Source organism: Camelus bactrianus, chromosome 18, assembly GCF_048773025.1.
Source record: "Camelus bactrianus isolate YW-2024 breed Bactrian camel chromosome 18, ASM4877302v1, whole genome shotgun sequence".
Taxonomy (NCBI): domain Eukaryota; kingdom Metazoa; phylum Chordata; class Mammalia; order Artiodactyla; family Camelidae; genus Camelus; species Camelus bactrianus.
This window is the reverse complement of record NC_133556.1, coordinates 7,078,767-7,098,749: the sequence shown is the minus strand read 5'-3', so window position 1 is coordinate 7,098,749 and position 19,983 is coordinate 7,078,767. Positions and strand designations below refer to the sequence as shown.

Here is a 19,983-nt window from a genome sequence, read left to right as displayed (position 1 = left end):
AGCAGAATCCCCAAATTCCCAATAAAGAGCCTCTTGTTCTCCCCTTGCGGTGTTAACCCGACCCACCCTGGAGCGGCCAAGTCTTCAAGGTGTCAAAGCACGATGTCCAATATTGAACGGTGTGGAGCTCTGCGCTGTCACCGAGAGGGCAGAGGTGGGCGGAGGAAGTCTGAAACCCCATTGAGAAGAAAATGAAACACACAAGTGTCCTAAACAGCTTCCTCGATCTGCATTCAGAGGAGGACCTCGTAAGACTAGAGGCAACTGGTGTGCTGGCTGGAAGGAGGCTGCCTTCCTGGTACTGCGTACTCCACACGCAGCAGCACACGTGTGACCTGCTGCGCACCGGAGTCAGCCCAGAGGCCCCTGTGGAGCAGGTGGCATCTTATTGTTCATATGGACCAACAGCCGGCCTTACCCATGAAGGACAGTACTGACAGCTCATGAGAGACCACTGCCGGTGGGTCGCAGCTGGCGATCTGTGCATTTCTGGTGTGAACGTACTTCCTCCATAAAGACAGAGAGGCAGACGGACCCTCTGAAACGCACAAAACTGCACATTCCATTTGTTAGGGACAGGCTCCAAGTTTCTGGCGCAAACATTTATTTTTAATTGAGCCAATTTTTTTTTTTACCCATTTGAAACCTGTTAATTCCATGACTGAGAATTCATCAAGTTTCAGACTGAAATTAATTTTAGCAACTGCTTTATCCTAAAAATATGAGTAGATGTCGCCATGAGAGTGGCCTCACTTCACACACTCACTGGAAAGTGATCCCTTCAGATGGTGGGGTCCACACCTACGGGGGGGCGTTCTGAAGCCCAGTGTTTGCTAGTCGAACCAGGTCCTCATCTCTGGGGCTGTCAGTTCAGAAGACATCCTTCAGGAGCCCCCAAAGTGCCCATATGGTTCCCCTTCCCCAGCAGCCCTGCCTCCCCCCCGCCCCATGACTTACTCTATCGGAGTTTAATTTAAGGCTGGCGTTAAAGCACGCCGTTACTCAGGGATCTGAGGGGCTGCAAAAGCCCCCAAACCGCTCTGCGCTTGGCACCGCGCTGCCAGAGCACTCCCGTTCTTCATAAGCTGGACCATAAATTCATGGACTTCTGCAGACTGGAATGAAGTCCCGGTCACAACTTCCCTAACTTTCTGAGAGGAATGGAAGTACTTCCAGACTTGTTAGCTAATTTAAATTTTTTTAAAAAATCAACACAATCCCCACATAAGACATTTTCCTACCTGGCAACCTCACCACGGTGATGAGTCGGCATACCAGCGCAACCTCCTAAGTGGGCACAGCAGAGATGGGCCCGACGGCGGAGCGGACTTGAGAGCAAAGAATTTGCTGCTTATTTACAACATCCCCAAAGCGGTTCAGAGTCTAACTTGAATATATATTTCACACAGTACCAAAACTTTTAAATATCCACGAGAAGATTTCATTTTTATAGGCAATAAACATTAAATCTAAAGGACTGGAACATAAAAAGTGTTTTAATACCATATAAATCACCTTTCCCTAGACAGACTACATCTCCGAAGGTTTTAAGGACTGCAGTATAAATTTTTATGGCAAATTATCTACATAGGAATTATCTGCATGAGATGCACTTTCGCTTTCCTTCTCATTTACATAGTGCTGACAATCTTTTCCATCACAACAGCCGATCCAGTTTGGGAAACCCAACATAGGGGAGAGAGACGGGAGTCTGAGCTGGACAGAGATCTTCCCTTCCTTCTTCCTGCCATCGTCCTTGTCTGATGCAACCCGGTGGGACCGCTTTGCTACAGAAGAGTCTCTGGCTAAACCAGCAGCCCAAACGGGGTATGGCTGGTCAAACGATGGAAGGAACATTCTCATGCCGGACCCCAGACATGCTTGCCCCAAGCTTTTCTTGGGCCAGCAGCCAGTCAGCCTGGTTCCCCGGCCCTGGAACTGGTGTGATAAGAACTTTCTGTTGACAAGGCAAGAATGTCACAGGTGTTGTTTTCCGGACTAAAATTTCAAAAGGAATCCCAATAGAAGGAGAAACTGGGGCTGCTCTTCCAGAGAGCAAAATACGATGATGCTATCAACAAACATTTTATTATATTAGTGAGTGATAAAGTTTACAACCTGCCCCCCAAATCCAAGGAGACTGAGTGTCTGTTCCCTCTTAGAGTTATTTTCTAGTAATAGAACAAGAAAAAGGAGCGAGGCCTGCTATTAATCTTAGCCAGCTGTCTGAATGAGGAAAAAGAGAAAGGGTTTCTGGAACTATTCTCCCTATTGGTTTTATTCATATAATAAATATTAAAGTCAATTTTTTCTGCCTTTCATCTAGGCTAGTCTGAGGCCCTTTTAATGGTCTAAAAATTTAAATACAGCTATCCTTTATTTCCTTGCAGGGCCTAATTAAACAAAAATAGATCCTGCATCACAAAATCCTGCACAAAAAATGAAAAGAAACATTTTGGCAAAGGGGCACCAGTTTTAACTGACTCTCGCTTGGCTCTATAAGCACTAACAAGACTGATGGGAAGGGAAAGGACGTTTTAACAACATTTTTCAATTAAACAGACACATTCTCATGAAATAAAAATCCACATAGATTTTTTTTAGGCTGCATATAACATAGTAGTGACGAGCCCACTTCCTCTGGCTTGTTACAAAATATTCTTGTAGAAGTGGCGATTTCTGCCCTGGACATCTAAATGAGGGTAATTAGAAGCCCACAGTAAGTTCTGAAAAACGGGACATCCAGAAGACACTCAGGGATACGGTGCCAGAAACACTCTGTTTTGCAAATGCAGGAGGTAACATTTTCTCTCCAGATTAAAAGACACTTGAAGCCAGCTATCAGCAGCTTGTGGAATCTTATTTAAAATGTGCTAAAGCATTACACCACTTCACCAAATGGGAGAAAAAAGGAGCAATGCTAGGCCTAAAATTAAAACGATCTGACCAACAAACTGCTTCTCGATGCTGTTTTCTTAAGAGGGCCAGCTGCCCTTGGCTCGCTGTTGGCCAGCTCAGAGCAAAGACAGGGGCAGAAAAGATGGGGACAAACTCTCCACTTAAAAAAATCTGCTCTGGGATCTGACTCACTCAACAAGCAGGGATGAGTCCCCCGCCCATGACAAGTCCATTTGTGGTGACAAAAACCTAAAATGGGCACTGCCCTACCCGCCCAGGACTTCCAGTCTGCAGTTTGCAAAACGAAATACACAGCTGAGGGAGGTAACGGCGACAACCACAACAAAGCCTTTGGAACACTGCACTTCCACATTTACTGACACTCTGCGATGGAGGAGACGAGGAAAGAAGTGAGCAAATGCTCTCCCTGCAGAAATTCAACATCGACACCAACTGGTTTAAAAACCAAAATGTCACAGTGTCTTTGAATTTGAGGGGAGCGGATAAAGATAAAGGACTCTTGCCATCAGATTACCATTGAAGCCAACCCCTGCAAACTTGGAATTCAAATGCCACCATCTCCACACACCCTGCCCTGTCCACCCACTCCCTGGCCGGCGCTCTGTATAGCGTGTGTCACATTCTGCGTGCTTTCCGGTGATCACTGGGTCTTTTTGGCCCTCCTAACAGCTGCTAGATGACAGGGGCTGCCCCACTTATCTCTAGATGCCCCGCAACACCTAGCACAGGTTAGAAGTACACCCTGATCATCATCAGCTCCGAGCACATGTCCACTCCACCCCTGAAGATCTGGTCCCAGACTCCGGGGCATGCTCCAAACAGCCAGCCTCCCTGGGCTGCAGCTCCAAGTGAAATGATTGTGTTTTGGAAGAAAGTGTTTTTGGTGTCGACATCTCAGAGTTAAACGTCTCTGAGGACAGAATTACAGGATCTAGGGTAACTCTAAAAGATACCTCCCTAGGAAAGCCTTCAAAATGCGACACAAAAATACATATTTTAAAAAAAGGAGGGAAAAAAAGCAAAAAGAATTCTGCTAAATAATCTAACGCTAAATAAGAATTCAGACATCCTACTTAAGTGACAAAAGTCGAAAATAAGAAGCAAGCAACAGCTTGAACGATGTCACGCCACACTTCAGAAATAAAAAAGATCTCATGTTCGCGTGTAAAGTGAGAAGGGGTAGATGGTAAAAACCACAGCCATGGAAAGGTTCAAGGTTAACCTGTCCAATTAATTAAGCAAACAATGATTAAATGATAGGTTGAATAAATACAACTCAGAAAGGAGGAAAACAGATCTGAGTTCTAAGCAGTCAGCGAAAATGCACAAATAGAATGAGCAGCTACTTTTCCAACCAACCTTTAGATAAATGTTTTTATCCAAGAGACCCACCATTTTTGCTCCCTGCTGACCCACAAAAGCCACAGCTTAAAAACGTAAGGGGTGCATTTCACTCTGATCCCGAGAATGAGTCTAGTGGAGGTAGGGCTTTGCCGGGCACTGGGTCCCCTCCAGCCCTGACTCCGGCACAGGTCGGACGGCTGGGTGGGCTGTCCAGCCAGTTCTATCCCAAGGCAGGATGGGGAGGGGAGAGGGGGAAATGGAGAAGATGGGGAGGGGAGGAACCCTCCTGCAGGTCTGCTCTGACTCCCAAGCTCCCATGTTCCCATTTTGGTCACCATCTGGGATATCAGTACCTCTGGAACTGACACCCTGTCCTTCTCTGACCAGTGCCCTCGTACCCAACGTGGCAGGGTGGGGTTCCTGCTGTGAGCAGACTCTTTGGAGAGTCTGAACATGCACACCTGTCTCCTAACCTGCACTGGGCCTCCCTAGCACTCTCTTCCCCAAGTTGGTTCCTGCCAGTGGCTTCCTCTCTTCCGAAGTCCTTGGGGACACCCTACCACATGCCAGCAGGAATGGTTCTCCTGTCAGGGCAGCTGTGTCTCTGCTACAAAGACCCTGGAACCCCATCTAAGCGGGGAGTGGAAAAACTTGGATTTTCGGAAGCAGAGCACCTCCAATCATTTGGATTAAAGGAGAATGTCAGTGCCCCGCATGCAACCAGCAAAAATATTGTATTAGCAATTGCAGAGTTCCTTCTTCTAAGGAATTATTTCCTAACACTTCACAAGCACTGCATGTTTCAGAAGAAAATATTGGTATATTCCTCCCAACTCTACTTTATTAATCCTTTAAAGCTTCAAGAGAAAACTAAAGGAGGGGGAAAAAAAACCCCAAAGGCTAACCTGCACCTGGAGACAAGGTTGTGGGTACAGGGGAGAGGGCACTGGACGGCAGGGAAGGGATGGCTCTTCCACAAACCATCCTGGGAGAGTGATTCTCTCTCTCTGAGCATCAGTTTTCTAATCTGCAAAATAATAGTGATAGCAACTTTGTAGGGTTTGGTGAGGACTGATTAAATTCAGCAAACTTTAATGACTGCCTCCTATGTGCCAGATCCTGGGGAGAAAGGGAAAAAAATGGGCCTCATTCATTCACTCACTCATTCATTCACTCATTCATTCATGCGTGCGTGCATGCAGTTTGGGAACTGAAATCATCATAGTGAACAAGATATTCAAGCGGACAGTACAGATAGGGAGAAAGTCAATAAACCAATGTGTTAAATTTATTTATAAGTAAATGAGTATACGGATGTATATAAGTTAAGAAACAAATACGAACTTATCCAATGGAATTAAACAAGACAAAGCACAGCACCAGATACAAGGAAAACACAAGAGTTTGTTGAGCTTACTGACCTAACCTCAATGAGCTTTCTCCTTGAAGTCCCTAAATTCAACTTCACACGTCAGTTTCTTGGCATCGGATGTGTTCTCTCGGAGCGAGCACCCAGGGGTCCCCACAATCACTGAGCTGCACAAACACCAGAAGACACCTAAGGATTATAAGCTTCTAGGCAAAACGAAGGTCATTTTCATCACCAGATACAGTAGTAGGATTTGGATTTTCAATCCCTGGGTACTGAGAGCAAGAAATCCCGCAGGAGAACAGGTCCCGGAGGAGGACACTTATTTTACTTGCTCGTACACACAGAAGCCCTCATCAGTTTCGGGGGACCCGCAGCCATGGGCTCATGCAGGTGGTCCCAAGGCTGATCCCGAGATCCTGGAAGGCTCTTAACCCTCTTTGTGAACACTCAACTCAGAAAGACAGGACTAAGGGGGTGTGGTTAAAAAGAGGGCTAAGATTTGGCTCACATAGGGGAAGAGGGGAGGAATGGCACCAGGATCTCTGCTGCCAGGTCAGGCGTGCCTCCTCAAAATCTTCTGCCAGCAGAGCCCCCTTGAAGCTTCACTTGCAATGCCCACCAGCCCAGAGGGGACCCCCAACAGTGTTCATCACCGACCCCACTTACAAGAACGTATGTTCCTGGGCACAACTACTTTCCCTGATCTGCTGTTGGGGTGGGGTAGGGGCTGCATTGTGGCTGAGTCCTGAGAGCTCCTTTTGTCACCACAGGGCAGCATTAGACTCAAGTGAGCCAGAAAACACGTGTGAGCTCCCAAGCTGCCTCCAGATCCACCAGGAGAGAGTGACCCAGAGGCAGCAGGAGGAGAGAAGGGCAGGAGGCGCCCTCCTGACCGCCATGGTGCTGCGGCGTCCTGGGGACGGTAGACCGCTGCAGGGTCCCCGAGGCTGGGACTGGCATTCAGGAAGGTCACTTGGCTGCACAGTGGGCTCATCACGGCTTGGGCATTCAGGTTTATCAGGAGATGGAAAGGCTCGGGAAACCCTCCACCTGCCACTCCCAGAATGTCTTCCGGAGGGGGTCTGGGGATGCTGGGGCCAGCTAAGCACTGGCCCCCAGCCTTGCCTTCCTCCTCTATGAACCAAGCTTGTGAGGACTGACCAAGTTAGAAGGTGTGAAGCACTCAGAACACCCCCTGACACAGAGCAAATATTCTCTAAGTGTGAGCTACGGTATACCATTCCCTGAAGCCAACAGCCTCATCAGAAAAAGCCAGGCAACACACCCTTGGAACACATGGGTATTTCTTAAATAATTCACAAGATACAAAGAGGAAATCTCAACAGCACTGAACTGGGCCTTTACAGATAAGGGACCTCTGAGGTCTAGGGGCCCCCAGGGCAGACTCCTCCCGACTCTGATCCCTTCTCTCTCCCCTCCTCCCATCTGGGCTGCAGGAGGAACTTGACTCTCCAGCAGCGTCAATCCGAAGGCCTCCAAGACTTCCCAAACACTGCAGCAGGAGCCACAGGGGACCGCGGTGGGCTGTGGGCACTCCCCTCATCCCTCTCCTGGCTGGAGACCCTCCTGGTGAGACGGGGTACATCCAGCCCCGAGTAGGGCACCCCTGTACCTGAAGCCATCATCACTCCTCGGTGAACTGGAGGATTTCTCCCAGTCTCCGGCCAAAGGAAACAGACCTCAAAACGTTGGCCACATGAAAGGCCCGTGTGTAAAAATAATTCAGTTCAACAAATATTTCCGCTACATGCAAATCACAGAAATAGGCCTGCGGCAGAGGGCACCCAGAGAGAGGGGAGGAAGCCAGTGCTTCAAAGAGCCTGAAACCCAGTGAGGAAATGATCAGGGCTCCAAAGGACACCCTGGCTGCTGCGGCACCACCAGAACTAAGCAGAAGAGTTGCTCAAGATTCCAGAAGGCAGAGGGGGAAGCGGCTTCAAATCATTGAAGAGCTCATTAGAACAAATCCCCTGTTTACCCAACATTTGTGGTGTCACTGTGTAAACACCCATTAAATCGCCAAATCAAGTTTTAAGCACTTCTATGCTAAAGTCAATGTTCTATAATGCACAGGACTTGGCACAAGGGAGAATAAAAGGACATTAAACAGAATTAACTGTAATCCATGAAATTGACAATCACATGTATTTTCATCTCAAAGCCCCGCCTATTAGCTGTTCTGCTCTCCTGAAGAAGTCTGTTTTCCCAGGTGCTCCATGCATCCAACGCACAGGGTGGGCCGGGACACCGGAGATGGGAGTTTAATGCTCACCTACCCTGCAGGGGGCTTAAGCAATTACCTGCCCCAAAGAGATGAGGCCCCCACGGTGGGGAGGGGTGGATAACACTGCATTCCCACCCCTGCTACAAACTAATCCTACAATCCTGCCGCAATTACAGATCGAGACAGAGGACTTCTAGAATCAGAAATTTCTGGGACTCCAACAGGACAACTCCACAGATAAAAAGATAGATTGCAGGGTCCAGAGACTCCGTCCATCCCCCGTATTTTCCAATACCCTCTGACCCGCTGTGGGGGCTCTTTCTTTTTTTAAACAGAGGTATTGGGGATTAAACCCAGGACCTCATGCATGCTAAGCATACACTCTACCACTGAGCTATACCCTCCCCCTGAACATTAGCTAATAAAAGCACAATAATAAATAGAATAGCCTTCTGAGCTAAAGCCAACTCTGTCTGTCTGTACACATTATAAAAATCCCACACAAGTCAACAATTTCTATATTATGCTAGTTTCATCCCAATAGAATTTTCAATAGTTCTCTTATAAACAGAAATTGCTGGCAAGATTCTGATGAAAAAGATGGCAACATTCCACATCCAGACGGTGTGTAAGACGTGCCCCATCATATAAATAACTTGATTTAAAAAAAAAAAACTCAGGGTGATGAACACCACTCCCACATACGAAAAAGTCAGTGAAATACAAAGATTAAATGAACAACCGTCCCCTTCACAGCCCAAAACTTAAGAACTGAGCCCGCAAGGCTGAGCTGTGGAAGCGATGGCTTATCTAGATCCTCCCATCCCAGTCTCCAGTGACTCAGGGCTCCGCACAAATGACAGGACAAAGGCGGCGTACCACCACACAGAGGGGCTGTTACTTGCAACACGCAGAACCCGCAGGGCCTTAGAGGTCTGCAAAGCCTTTATCCTGGACTTTTAAATCCCAGGGCAACCAGAGGGCAGGAGAGACGGGAGGAGGCCACTAGGGGATCCAGGCCTTCAGCCACTCTGGAGGCCACCAGGTCATCAAGAAAGCTAGATTCTGCTCAAGGAGCCAGGCTCAGAGCAGGAACAGATTCCTTTGCTGTTCCTTCCTGAACGTGTGCATGAAGGGCTGCTCGTCGCGGGGGGGGGGGGGGGTGCACTGTGCCAGGCCCTGGGTTTCAAAGTCTGAAGGCAATGAGAAAAAGAGAGAGGTCACCAAACATGAGTTTCAAATGGAGACCTAAAAGGGCACCCTGGCTTTATTTCCATGCACCACCTTCTTTGTGATTTTTTTCCCTAAAACTAAGTCACACTGACGATATTTGATAATCATCACGAATTTTCCCTTTATTTCGATTTCAGGAAAATAAGTCTCTGATAAGAGACATCTTTGCTCATTAGGCTAACACCAAAGCTCAGTGCAGGGTGGCTCCGGGCGCTCCTGTCGGCCAGGCATCTCCCTCCAGCAGGGAACACTAGGTGACCATCACTTCCCAGAGTCAGTGGACAGAATGCCTTGCTATGTTCTCCTCATTTGCTTTCTGTGGGGGCTAAGTTCCTTTCTCACCAACTGACTGCGCTCTTAACACGTGCAACCCGCGGTGTGGGCGACGTGAACCCCCAGCCCTTGGGGGCGATAACAGACAAACATTGGCCCGATCCATGCCAGGCTTCGTGCTGAAACAGTGGTACAATGAGTGTCCCCTCGTTCAGCCCTCACCACAGCTGGAGAGGTCCCTTCTTAGTCAAGGACACCGGCTCAGAGATGTCAAGAACTGGGCCCGGGCCCCACAACCAGAGCCCAGCTCCGCCAGCCTTCAGGGCCAAACTGTCCATTCCCTGCCGGCCTGCCTCTCGGGAGATGATGGTCTGGTCTGGGCTCTGTGTGCTGTGGTTCACCCAGCCCGGGTGAGGGCAGGTGATGCTGGGCCCACCTCCTTCCCTGTTCCAGGAAGCCTCCCCTGTGCCAGGCCTGGTACATGGTGGAGGGCCAGGGACAGCAAGGGCCTTATTACCGCCCTGGCCCCTCCTCCCCCAGCGCACTGCCCAGGGCAGACAGGCACTCGGCCTTTTTGGGGAACTGAGCTTTATTAATTCAGACTGTGATTCGGTTCTGGAAGGATAGGATGACTCAGCCGTCCACTAAACAGTGGAGGAATGAGCCAATAGCATGACTCTTTCCCTCCTTCCTCAAAAATCGCCCCTGCAAGGTTTCCGGATGCTCGAGCCATACAGCCCTGCTTCCCTGGTTCCCTTTTCTTTGCCGACAGCAGCCCCAGTCACATGATGCCGTGGGCCAACAGGTTCTGTCAAATCGCTGAAAAAGGCAGAAGAAATTCTTGACAAATCGGCAGCGTCAGAAAATCAATTCCCAAATGCCATGTAATTCACTGACAAGCCCACCGGGGCATTCGTATTGAATGGGCACGGATTTCTTTTCTTAAAAAGGACCAAGATAAGAGCAAGAAACATATTTACATTTTGTCTGCAGGCCGGGGCTCTCGAGCCAGCGAGCGAGAGTAATGAGAAGGGCGCATCACAAACAACTCGGGCCTGCCAGCGATGGAAATTAATGGAAAGGTAAAGAGCTTCTTTTGACGCTGGAAAGGCTCCAGTAAAAACTGGTCTGTACATGGGAACACGGTGTCAGACTAAGAGAGAATCAGCTTGTCTGACTTGTGGTTTTCTTGACAACATTCATCTTCTCTTGGCCTGATACAGGGCAATTAGTGCTTGTCAGCTGAATCATGTGTTATTAAGATCATTCAGGCATTTTTTAATTACGGTTAGCGAAACAGACAGTAATGAGATCTCCAGCAACTTTAACTTCCCACTTCCTTTTCAGATAAATCTTAAGCTGCTTTCTTTTCCCCTAGTGATGTTTCAAAAGAATTATTTATTCCTGCAGGTAGATACATGTAACATGGCCCCAGCCTGCCCTACCTCCACATAAAACATCAACTCCTGGGGGGCTCCCCCCAAATCAATCAGACAAAGCTCCCTTTCTTAAACATCTGCTCCCTCTGGTGAGACATCGGCCGGGCAACTTTTGCCCAAGAAAATGCTCTTTACAGAGGAGTTCGTTCTGGAGGGCTCTTTGGAGCCACGGAACTCTCCACCCCAGGGCCCTTGTCAGCTTGCTTCCCTCCCGCTCCTGGAGGATCACAGCCTCTGCCTGATAGGACGTGAGAGCCCCAGTCCTCCATCCAAACCCACTCTTCTATTAGCTTTTCCAATCACGTGACACCCAAAATAAAACCCCAGGAAGCATAAAAATGATTTAATTTGCTTTTATAGCCTATATTTCATTCTATTTGCTTTTAAATGAACAATTCTCCAAAAGGTTAAAGTACAGTGTCTGGTTCAACTTGAATCTGGGTTCGTAATTTTTGTCTTTTTAAATGTTCCCCTTCCATCGATATTTCATGGAGGAAATCATTTCCTTTCCTGGGAGATTTCAAATTTTTATGGTCCCAGTCCTTTTTCTTTATACAGCCGGGAGCCAACGTGATTTCTGAGCTATTCCTGGTGCGCCATCTGTTTCTTTACGAGGCCAGCGAGAGGGGTCTGGGGGATGTGTGATAAGGAGGAAAGGCCCCCCAAAGCCCACTCCTGCACCCCCCCTCCTCCAAACTCTCTGTGCTCCAATCATTCCTAACGTGGCCGTTTCTAAGGAACATAGCTTTCTGAACATTTCACAACAAGCTTCAATCAGCAATCAACCCGCCAGAATAGGGCTCTCGGAAGGCAAGTTCTCCAAACCCTATGACCCATTCCTAGGAGTATTTTTAGGAAAGCCGTCTTAAAAGATCCTTTCCTAAGTCGGTTCACAACGCTCCTTTCAGTGGAGCACAGTATACAATGCATTCAGATATTCTTGTGCTTTGAGTCTTAGGTGCCTTTAGCTGTTTTTTAAAGCAAGTTTTTCCTGGAGGTGTCCATACAGTTCTGGACCAGGTGTGCGCTGCTGCCATAAACACATCCCTTCCATCCCCTGCCCCCGGAAAATCACCTTTCCCTTCTGTCCCAGCTGACTCCTGTTTGCCACCACCCATCACCAATGTCTACAAGTGGGGGAAGGTCAGAGCACGATCCTACAGTTCCTCCCCGACCCCAAACACAGGCACCTGGATGTGGAAGCAGGCTGTCCTGCGCTTAGTGACCATGAGTGACCACCGCTCACCCAGCCGGACGCCTCCATGGAGCCACTGTGCTACCTCTGGGCAGGAGCAGGTCCTGCAGGTGAATCAGCGCCACACCTGAACTCCACCGGGGACTCGGCAGGCAGCCCGCCGGGCACCCAGCGAGACCGCTGTTCTCTCCAGGCCAGTCTGGGCTATGGAAGAATTGGGCCACACTGCGTCTCCGAAGAAAGCAGACCAGCCATTGAGGGGGCCAGGCGAGCCTGCTGCGGGGGTCACACTGCCTGCTGGGCCTCTGGCCTAGGAGGCAGCAAGCCCGAGAAAAACTCTGAAGACCACGGTAGCCCTGTAAGCTTCATCCAGTAAGACCAGCCTCATCCAAGAAGGGGCTAACAGCCCCTGAGAAAGAAACTTTGAAATGCCGATGGTTAGAGTGTATTTATCTAGAAGAACAGAGCCAAAAGTTACATTATCCTAAAGGGCTCCAAACTGGAAATAAAACAGAAGGAAGGGAGGGAACCACCCTCCTTTTCGTAGATGACTTAGAAATCTTTGTACGTTAAAGCCATCAGAAAGGGACACTGGAGGGGCACGGAGAGGGTCAAGTTCACCCAAAGCTACCAGGTGGTGCCCTGCGTTCCCACAGACACCCCAAAATCTTCTCCCCGACACAACTCAGCTGTCCAAGTCAGCCCCAGGGACGCTGTTGCCCCAGGGGAGTTTGAAAAAGCCCTGAGACCCAACAATTCCAGATACTTAAGCATGTAGGTCATCACTTACAAAGATCGGATAGGGCCGGCATCCCCCATCACCATGCAAACAGGCTTCTTCCCCTTAACAGGATTTTGAAGAAAAGAGTTTCTTCTACTTAAAAACTTGTAAGTCACCATTTTATCTCTTTTCTCTTTATTCATTTTTTTAAAAAATCACGTTGTGTCAGAAAGCATCAGTTTGGTTCTGTGCTTTGAAGCCCACACTGTTTTGAACACAACTGTGTGAAGGCAGCCTTGTCTGGTCCACCCAAATCCCGGCTGGAGCTGCGTGGCCGACTCTGTGGGTGCTGCGCCAGGAATGGGGCTATGGCCAACGGGGACACGGCCGCCACTTTTCTTCACTAGGCCCTGCCCGTGTTTTGTCAGCCTCGGCTGTGATCACTTCGGTTCCTCAGGTGTTGGGGCCGTTTACTCCAAACCCCAGGAAGTCACACTGTATTCTGTGGCTGGCGCCTTGTGAGTCACGCTCTAAAAGGACTCATTGTTTTTCCAGTGGCACATGGAGAGCCACTGCCCGTTTGTAAAAGGAAGTGGTGTTATTTCAGGGGGGAGGGGAGAGGAGAACTCACGTTGGGGGTCAGAGCTGGGGTCCCCACAGTAACTAAGGTGTGACGGGCAGGATGGTGGAAGAACTCGGGTTGAATGTGGACTCTGGTGGGGCAGCAGCGAGCAAGGAGTCTAAAGGGACACGTGAGGCGAAGCTGGGAGCACCCATCACATTCACAGATGCTCATGTCCAGGGACCCCACAACTCCTGGCAGGTGTGCCCCCTCCAGAGGTACGTGCACCAGTGACAAAGGGTGCACACAGAGTTCTTCAACGTGGCATTGCTTGAGAGCAACAACCTGGAAGCAACGCAAATATCTATCGGTGGGAAACTGGGTACATCACACACATACAGCAAAATCCTTGCCAGGGAATATCGTGTAGCTCTGAGAGACAGAGAGAGAAGAAAAGATAGAAATATATGTTTCAGCTTTCAAGGCTGATTTGGAAAGTCTAAGAAACACTGATAATTTTTTAAGTTAAAATGCAAGGTAGGGGGGAGGGTATAGCTTAGTGGCAGAGTGTGTGCTTAGCATGCACAAGGTCCTGGGTTCCATCCCCAGTACCTCCACGTTAAAAAAAAAAAAAAAAAAGCAAGGTGCAGAAAAGAAAGTACAGCATGCTAGATTATATGTCTATAAGGAGAACAGAACATATACTCGTATTTGTCTCCGTGTATAGAGAAACTCTGGAAGATACACAAAGAAATGAGCAATGCGGTGGAGGGGCAGCGTAGGCAGATAGGAGACTTCTCTTTATGACTTTTTTTGTTGGGGGTGGGAACGCCATGAGCTGTTACTCAGGAAAAAGTAATACAAGGAATTTGACGCAATTGATACTGTAAATTGGTCCAACTTTTCTGGGAAGTTTGGGTAATATGTACTCAAAGTCTTAAAAATATACATAGCTGTTCACTCAGCACTTCTGTTTTTAGAAGTTTAACCTAAGGAAATAATCAGACATTACAAGTAATTTAAAGAGAAACATGCATAGATGTACAAGGATGCTCACGCCAGCGTCGTCTGGAGTAGCGCAACGGTGAAAGGGAAGGACAATTTAATGAAATATAGGAAACCGTACAGTGGACTAAGTAACACGCAACTTCAACAGACAGCATGTTCATTTTTTAAAAAACTAACCTCGAAAGATACTCTTAAAAGCACAGTGAACTTTAGGTTGGGGAAAGATCTTGACCAAACAGTATTCAAAATGTTATGCCACTCACCTAGTTTCTCGTTTACATAAGCCCACAGCGGTGGGGGGGGGGGTCTGGAAGGACCGATACCAAAATGTTAACAGGAATAGGATTAGTGGCGATTGTTATTCCCTTCATTATACATTTTTACAGTTTCTTCATTTTTACTAGCCTTTCTTACTTTTTAAAATCACAGATAACGTCATTTCTACTTTGCAAAAAAGCCCAAAAAAACAAAACAAAACAAAAAGCCAAGTTCCATAGCTGTTTTCCCTCTGTCAGTGTTATCATGTCAGACGGCTGACACAGCAGAGAACGCGAGGCCAGGAAGAGAAAAGCACTCCCTGAGGCAGGGAGAGGGGTGCCCCGAGCTCCCCGGGGGTCCCCATCGCGGTAAAGTGATCAACAGAAACTAGACCCAAAACAGCCCACAGACCACCGCGGGCTCAAATGGGGAGCTGGAGCACAGAAGGGCTGTCATCCCCTCTTCACTTTCCTTCTATGTTTGGCACAAACCGTTCTTTGGCTTCTAATAGGGCAGTGTGACAAAAATACATTCAATAGCAATTAAACACCGCGTCCAACAGCCAAGTGTTTTCCGTTAATGAAGAGCTCTGTTTATAAGAAGAGCAATCGTTGTCTAATTCAAAGCAGCCGAAATCAAAGCCCTCATCCTCATTTCTCAAGAAGGATTAGCAATATTTTTAAAACAACAACAACAACAGAACCCCTAGATGCTCGCCAAAGGCATGGCAGCCGGTTAATAACACTGGTAAGACCACGCACGAGCTTCAGAATCTGGGTTTGGATCCCAGCACTGCCACTTAATGAAGAGGCCCCGCACAAGTTCACCTTCCTGGCTTGCTTTTCCCTAACCTGTCGGGACACTGAGACACAGTGGCCAAGACAACAGGCCCCCGTCGGCCTGGTCCCTCTTCCTGACCCCTCTGCAACAATTTCTAACCAGAATTTTTACAAATTAAAGTCGTCTCGCCCCCGGCACATGGTTAAAGCTGTGGAATAAAGTCTATCAACGGACGCCCCACGAGCCGCACCCTTTCTTGAAGCTCTGGGGGCGGCAGCCCTGCCCGGGGTCGGGAAGCAGGAGTTCAGATGCCCTGGACTCTACTCTGTGATCCCAAGTTACTTCATTTGGGGCGAGTTGTGTTCACTGGTCTGAACCATGTGATGGCCACTACAACTGAATTTGCTGATTTTGCTTCAAATTCACCGCAGCTTTGTCTTCTATAGTAAGAGATCCCGATAGCTTCTCTCTCACCACCTGCCCCAGCCCCAGAGTTGGATGCACAGCAGGAACCCAGGGTCTGGTGGGGCTCAGCCAAGTGTGTCACCGACCAGCCTGGGGACTTGGGCCAACCACTGGACTTCTGGGAGAGAAGGCAGGATGGCTCCACCCATCACCTGGCAGAGCTGTCCCCAGGATCAAAAGAGATCGAGATGCTGAGACTTCCCACAGGGGCCCAGTGCGGAGGGACGCATCCTAAGTACTTCCTTCCTCCTCCGTGTGCTGAGTGAGCTGTGCCCCGGACGAGAGCTCGGGGAGGAGGGTGAGCACTCCCAGGGCGCTCAGACACGTTTCAGCCGCTTTTGGAGTAAAAGGGAGATAATACTACCTGCCTGCTCTTCACCTTTTTAAGGATGTTGTCAGGATTAATTGAACGGGGCATAGTAAGCTCTTATTTCCTCAGAGAGAGACACCGAGTAAGTCAAGGATATTATTCTATCAACGGCCTGCTTTAATATCACCCCCCACAACCGGCACGGCAGGAATGTACCAACTCGCTTCCACCCTGACTGCAACGATGCTAATTCAATTACGCCAGAAATCTCATTCTGAGAAGCATCTCTCGTTTCAGGGACAATACAAAACCATTCCAGACTCATGGCCTGGATAATATCAGACGGAACTGATAGTCTACTTTGGCCAGGGAGCCTGTGTGTTCTAAAGATGACGCGCAGGAGACGCGGGTATCACGGGTCCCTTCTCTTGGGCATTCCTTGTCTTTCTGTAGGAAGTTCACTGCAAGAGGCAAGGACTCTTTTTCTATCAAAAGGTATAACCCAAAGGAGAAAATACACCTTAGTAGTGTCTTCCTAATATGTAAAGAGACCTAAAATGTTAAAATAAGAGAGCATAAAGTTCTTCAACACACACACAAAGCCAGCATAATTTTAGAATTCTCTGAGTGAGTAGGTGAAAAAAGAGAGAGAGGGTCCCACATGAGACACTCCAGTTTTGAAAATTCTAGGCTGTAAGTACAGTAGATTACTAAAGCCTGTTTATATACATTCAAGTCGACAGTATACCTTTATTTTTTAATAATGATGTATTTCAACCATACAGAAAAGCATAAATTCCTGTGTACTACCCAGATTCATCAAACTTTGACGTTGTGTCATATTTGTTATTTTTAAAGGAATAAATATGACAGCCAGAGCCCAAATTTTAGTCCTATTTTCTCCCTTGCTCCCCCCAAAATCATATTTCCAGAATTTGGCATTCACCTTTCCTCTCAGACCTTTCTATATTTACAAGCTCTTTCTGGCGCCATACACATCATAAGGAGTTTTCGCGTATTTCATTCCATAGAAAAAGGAGGGCGCTGCACACAGCCCTCAGCGGACCCTTCTGCTCTCTGCTGTCTGTGAGGCCCATCCGCACTTGTGGCCTGCCTTCTAGAACTGCCCTGGACCACGCCGCTCCTCCCCAGTGCCCTCTCAGCTCCTCCCAGTTTACTGCTGTCCCCGCCCCCCCTCACCCGAGAGCATCTCTAGAACGCGTCCCAGAGACTGCCCTCATCATCCCTCTCTGAAGTGGTCGTGCTGCCTCGCATGCCCACCGACGGGACACAGAGATCGCACGGCAAACTCTCAATATATTCAGACTTAAAATCCTGCCACTCTGATGGGTGTCTTAAGAAAAAAAAAAAAGGCTCTTAGTTTTGAAACCCATCATGAGCTGAGACCACCCCCCTTAGCCCTCCCTCCTATAGGACCAAATCAGATGGAGCTGAGGCCTATGTTCTGCTGACGAGCCCTCAGGAGAATGCAGGGGGATTAACTCCACAGTCTCCCCAAGCTTGGGGGCTATGATCACAGACCAAAATCCACCGAAAAGTGGGGCTCAGACAGCAGCTTTAAGGAGCTATGGGTTTCCGAGAAGAAAATGCCAGAGAGAGGGCACTGGTGTCCACCAACCCTGAACCACGTCCACGCCCTGGCAACCTGCTTGGCTCCTCCATGGCAGACAGGTGAGTCCAGCGACATAAACATTTATGAAATTGACATGTGCAGGGCACTAGGCAGGGGCTTTTTAAGTGATCATTTACAGACTTCATCAGCATCTATCCTAAAATCACTCAATGTCAATTTAAAAAAAGCAACACTCCATACCACCTTCACAGCTTTAGCTGAACAACTTTAAAGGGACAAAAATGAAAACTCCACCACAAAGAGTTCAAAAAATCTTGTTAAACCAGCTCTACCACTTAAGGTTAAGGCATTTACCATCCCACAGTCTCAGTGAGACGCTGGGATGTTTCCCTTTCTGTTCACTTTCTCGACACTTCCTCAAGAAATCACCAGACGAGGTGCCCTAGATTCTTTTGTCCATTAATTTCTTTTTTTAAAGAATTTTACGTGTGCATGTCATATTTGGGAGGTGGGATTTGACTGACTGACTGATTGGTTTTAATAGAGGTATTGGGGATTGAACCCAGGACCTCATGCGTACTAAGCACACGCTCTTCCCCTGAGCTGTACTCCATTAATTTCGAGACAAGAGTCTGACGAAGGGCAGTGAAGAAGGAGTTCTGACCTTCTCCCGGCTCCCTGGAACACCCAACTCTAGGCTGGGGTAAGTGACAACACGGCCCCGGCTGTAAAAATGGACGTCAGGACTGAGCAGCTGCCCCGGCCCATGTGACCCCATAAGGGCTCCATGGGGGGTAGGACACAGGGCTGCAGGGCGCAGGAGGGCAGGGGACATGGCTCCTGGTCAGCGTCGCCATCTCAAGAGGGCAGCCCGAGCCACAAGGGACGAGGATCTGGCTTCCCAGCTGGCGGTGGTCCTGGGAGGTGGGGGGCATGGGGCTGGTGGGTGCACGGAGATGGGGGACAGTCCACTGCAGATCATCAAGCAGTGCCCCTAAAGGGAAGTGGGCAATGAGGCTCTGCGGGGAGCAGGACAAGGGCGGGTCTCAGCAACCATCTTTGGATTTGGCAGAGGCAGCCGGGGGAAGCCGGGGGAAAAGCCCAACGTGCTGCGTGCAGCCTTCAGGTCACACTGCTGCCCTCCAGCCCCCGCCCTCCCCTCTCTGGCCCACTCACTCGTCCATCTTCTCCAGAGTGAGGTCACCAAGGCTTCCTGTGCCCACAGCACCCACCACCTGACCTTGGCTGACCTTGGGCCATGCCGGTGTTTCCCTCCCATCTCTGTCTATTCCCCTCCTGCCTCCACTGTGCCCCTAACTGCAGGCTCCCCGTGTCAGTGCTCAGCCCTTGGCCCCCTTTCCCTTAAATTCTATCCCTCGGGAAACACGTTCACTTACTTACTACACAGTGTCAACAAATGCTGCCACGTGTCAGGAGGACCTGCGGCCAGTTCTGACTTTCCCGATCTCATGCATCCTATCCATGTGTTTATTAAGCACCTACTGTGGGCCAGGCACTAGGAACTGGGCACAAACAGGACAGACCCACTCTGTCTCTCGAGCATTTCTGTTGACTCAGGATGTCTGAAAGGCAGCGCGTCCTCCCCACCCACTTGCCGCCATCTCGATTTTGACCCAGAACTCGATTCACCTCCCTGTCAAGGCCACGTGCACGTCTGGGTTCATCCCTGCATCCTCCCTCCCTGCCTCCAAACAACAGTTAGCGCATCTTGGGTGGGGTTCCTCTTACTCCCCTGGCCTCTGCCACCCACTAAAGGCCCAATAACCCTGGAGCCCAGGCTCCAGGCACTTTCCCGCTCAGCTTTCTGCAGCCAGGGAGACACCCGACACATCACTGCAGCTGAATCACCTCCTGGTGGCTCAGGCCTAAATCACTGTGCCCAGCACTCAAGGCCTTTTGCTCTCCAACTGCCGCTAATGCTCCAGCCTCTCCCCAGAGCCCTTTCAGACCCAGTCTGGCATCCTCGCATGCATAGGGACATTTCTCTTGTTGATTCTGAAAGCACTTACTGTCTGTCTTCTCTGCGTTCTTTGCCGTTCATGGTATTTCCTGCACAGTTAACTAGACCAAGTTCCACATGGCTACCTCTTCCCATAAATGGCCAGCGCCCAGGGGAATGAGGGGCTCCCTGAGAGCGACCAGGACTGCAGTCATCATAGATCAGTCACACCCCAGGAGCGCAAGATGGACAGAGGAGGGGGAGGGCCTCCCAATGCCTGGACAGGGCCTGCAGACGGAGAGCCT

The 19,983-nt window shown here is 49.1% G+C and overlaps 1 protein-coding gene across 12 annotated transcripts in view; it reads right to left on the bottom strand.

The window, feature by feature from the left end:
- The window catches only part of CUX1 (cut like homeobox 1), a 353,997-nt gene that overhangs the window by 283,130 nt on the left and 50,884 nt on the right, over positions 1–19,983 (bottom strand). The gene's annotated exons all lie outside the window — the stretch shown is intronic.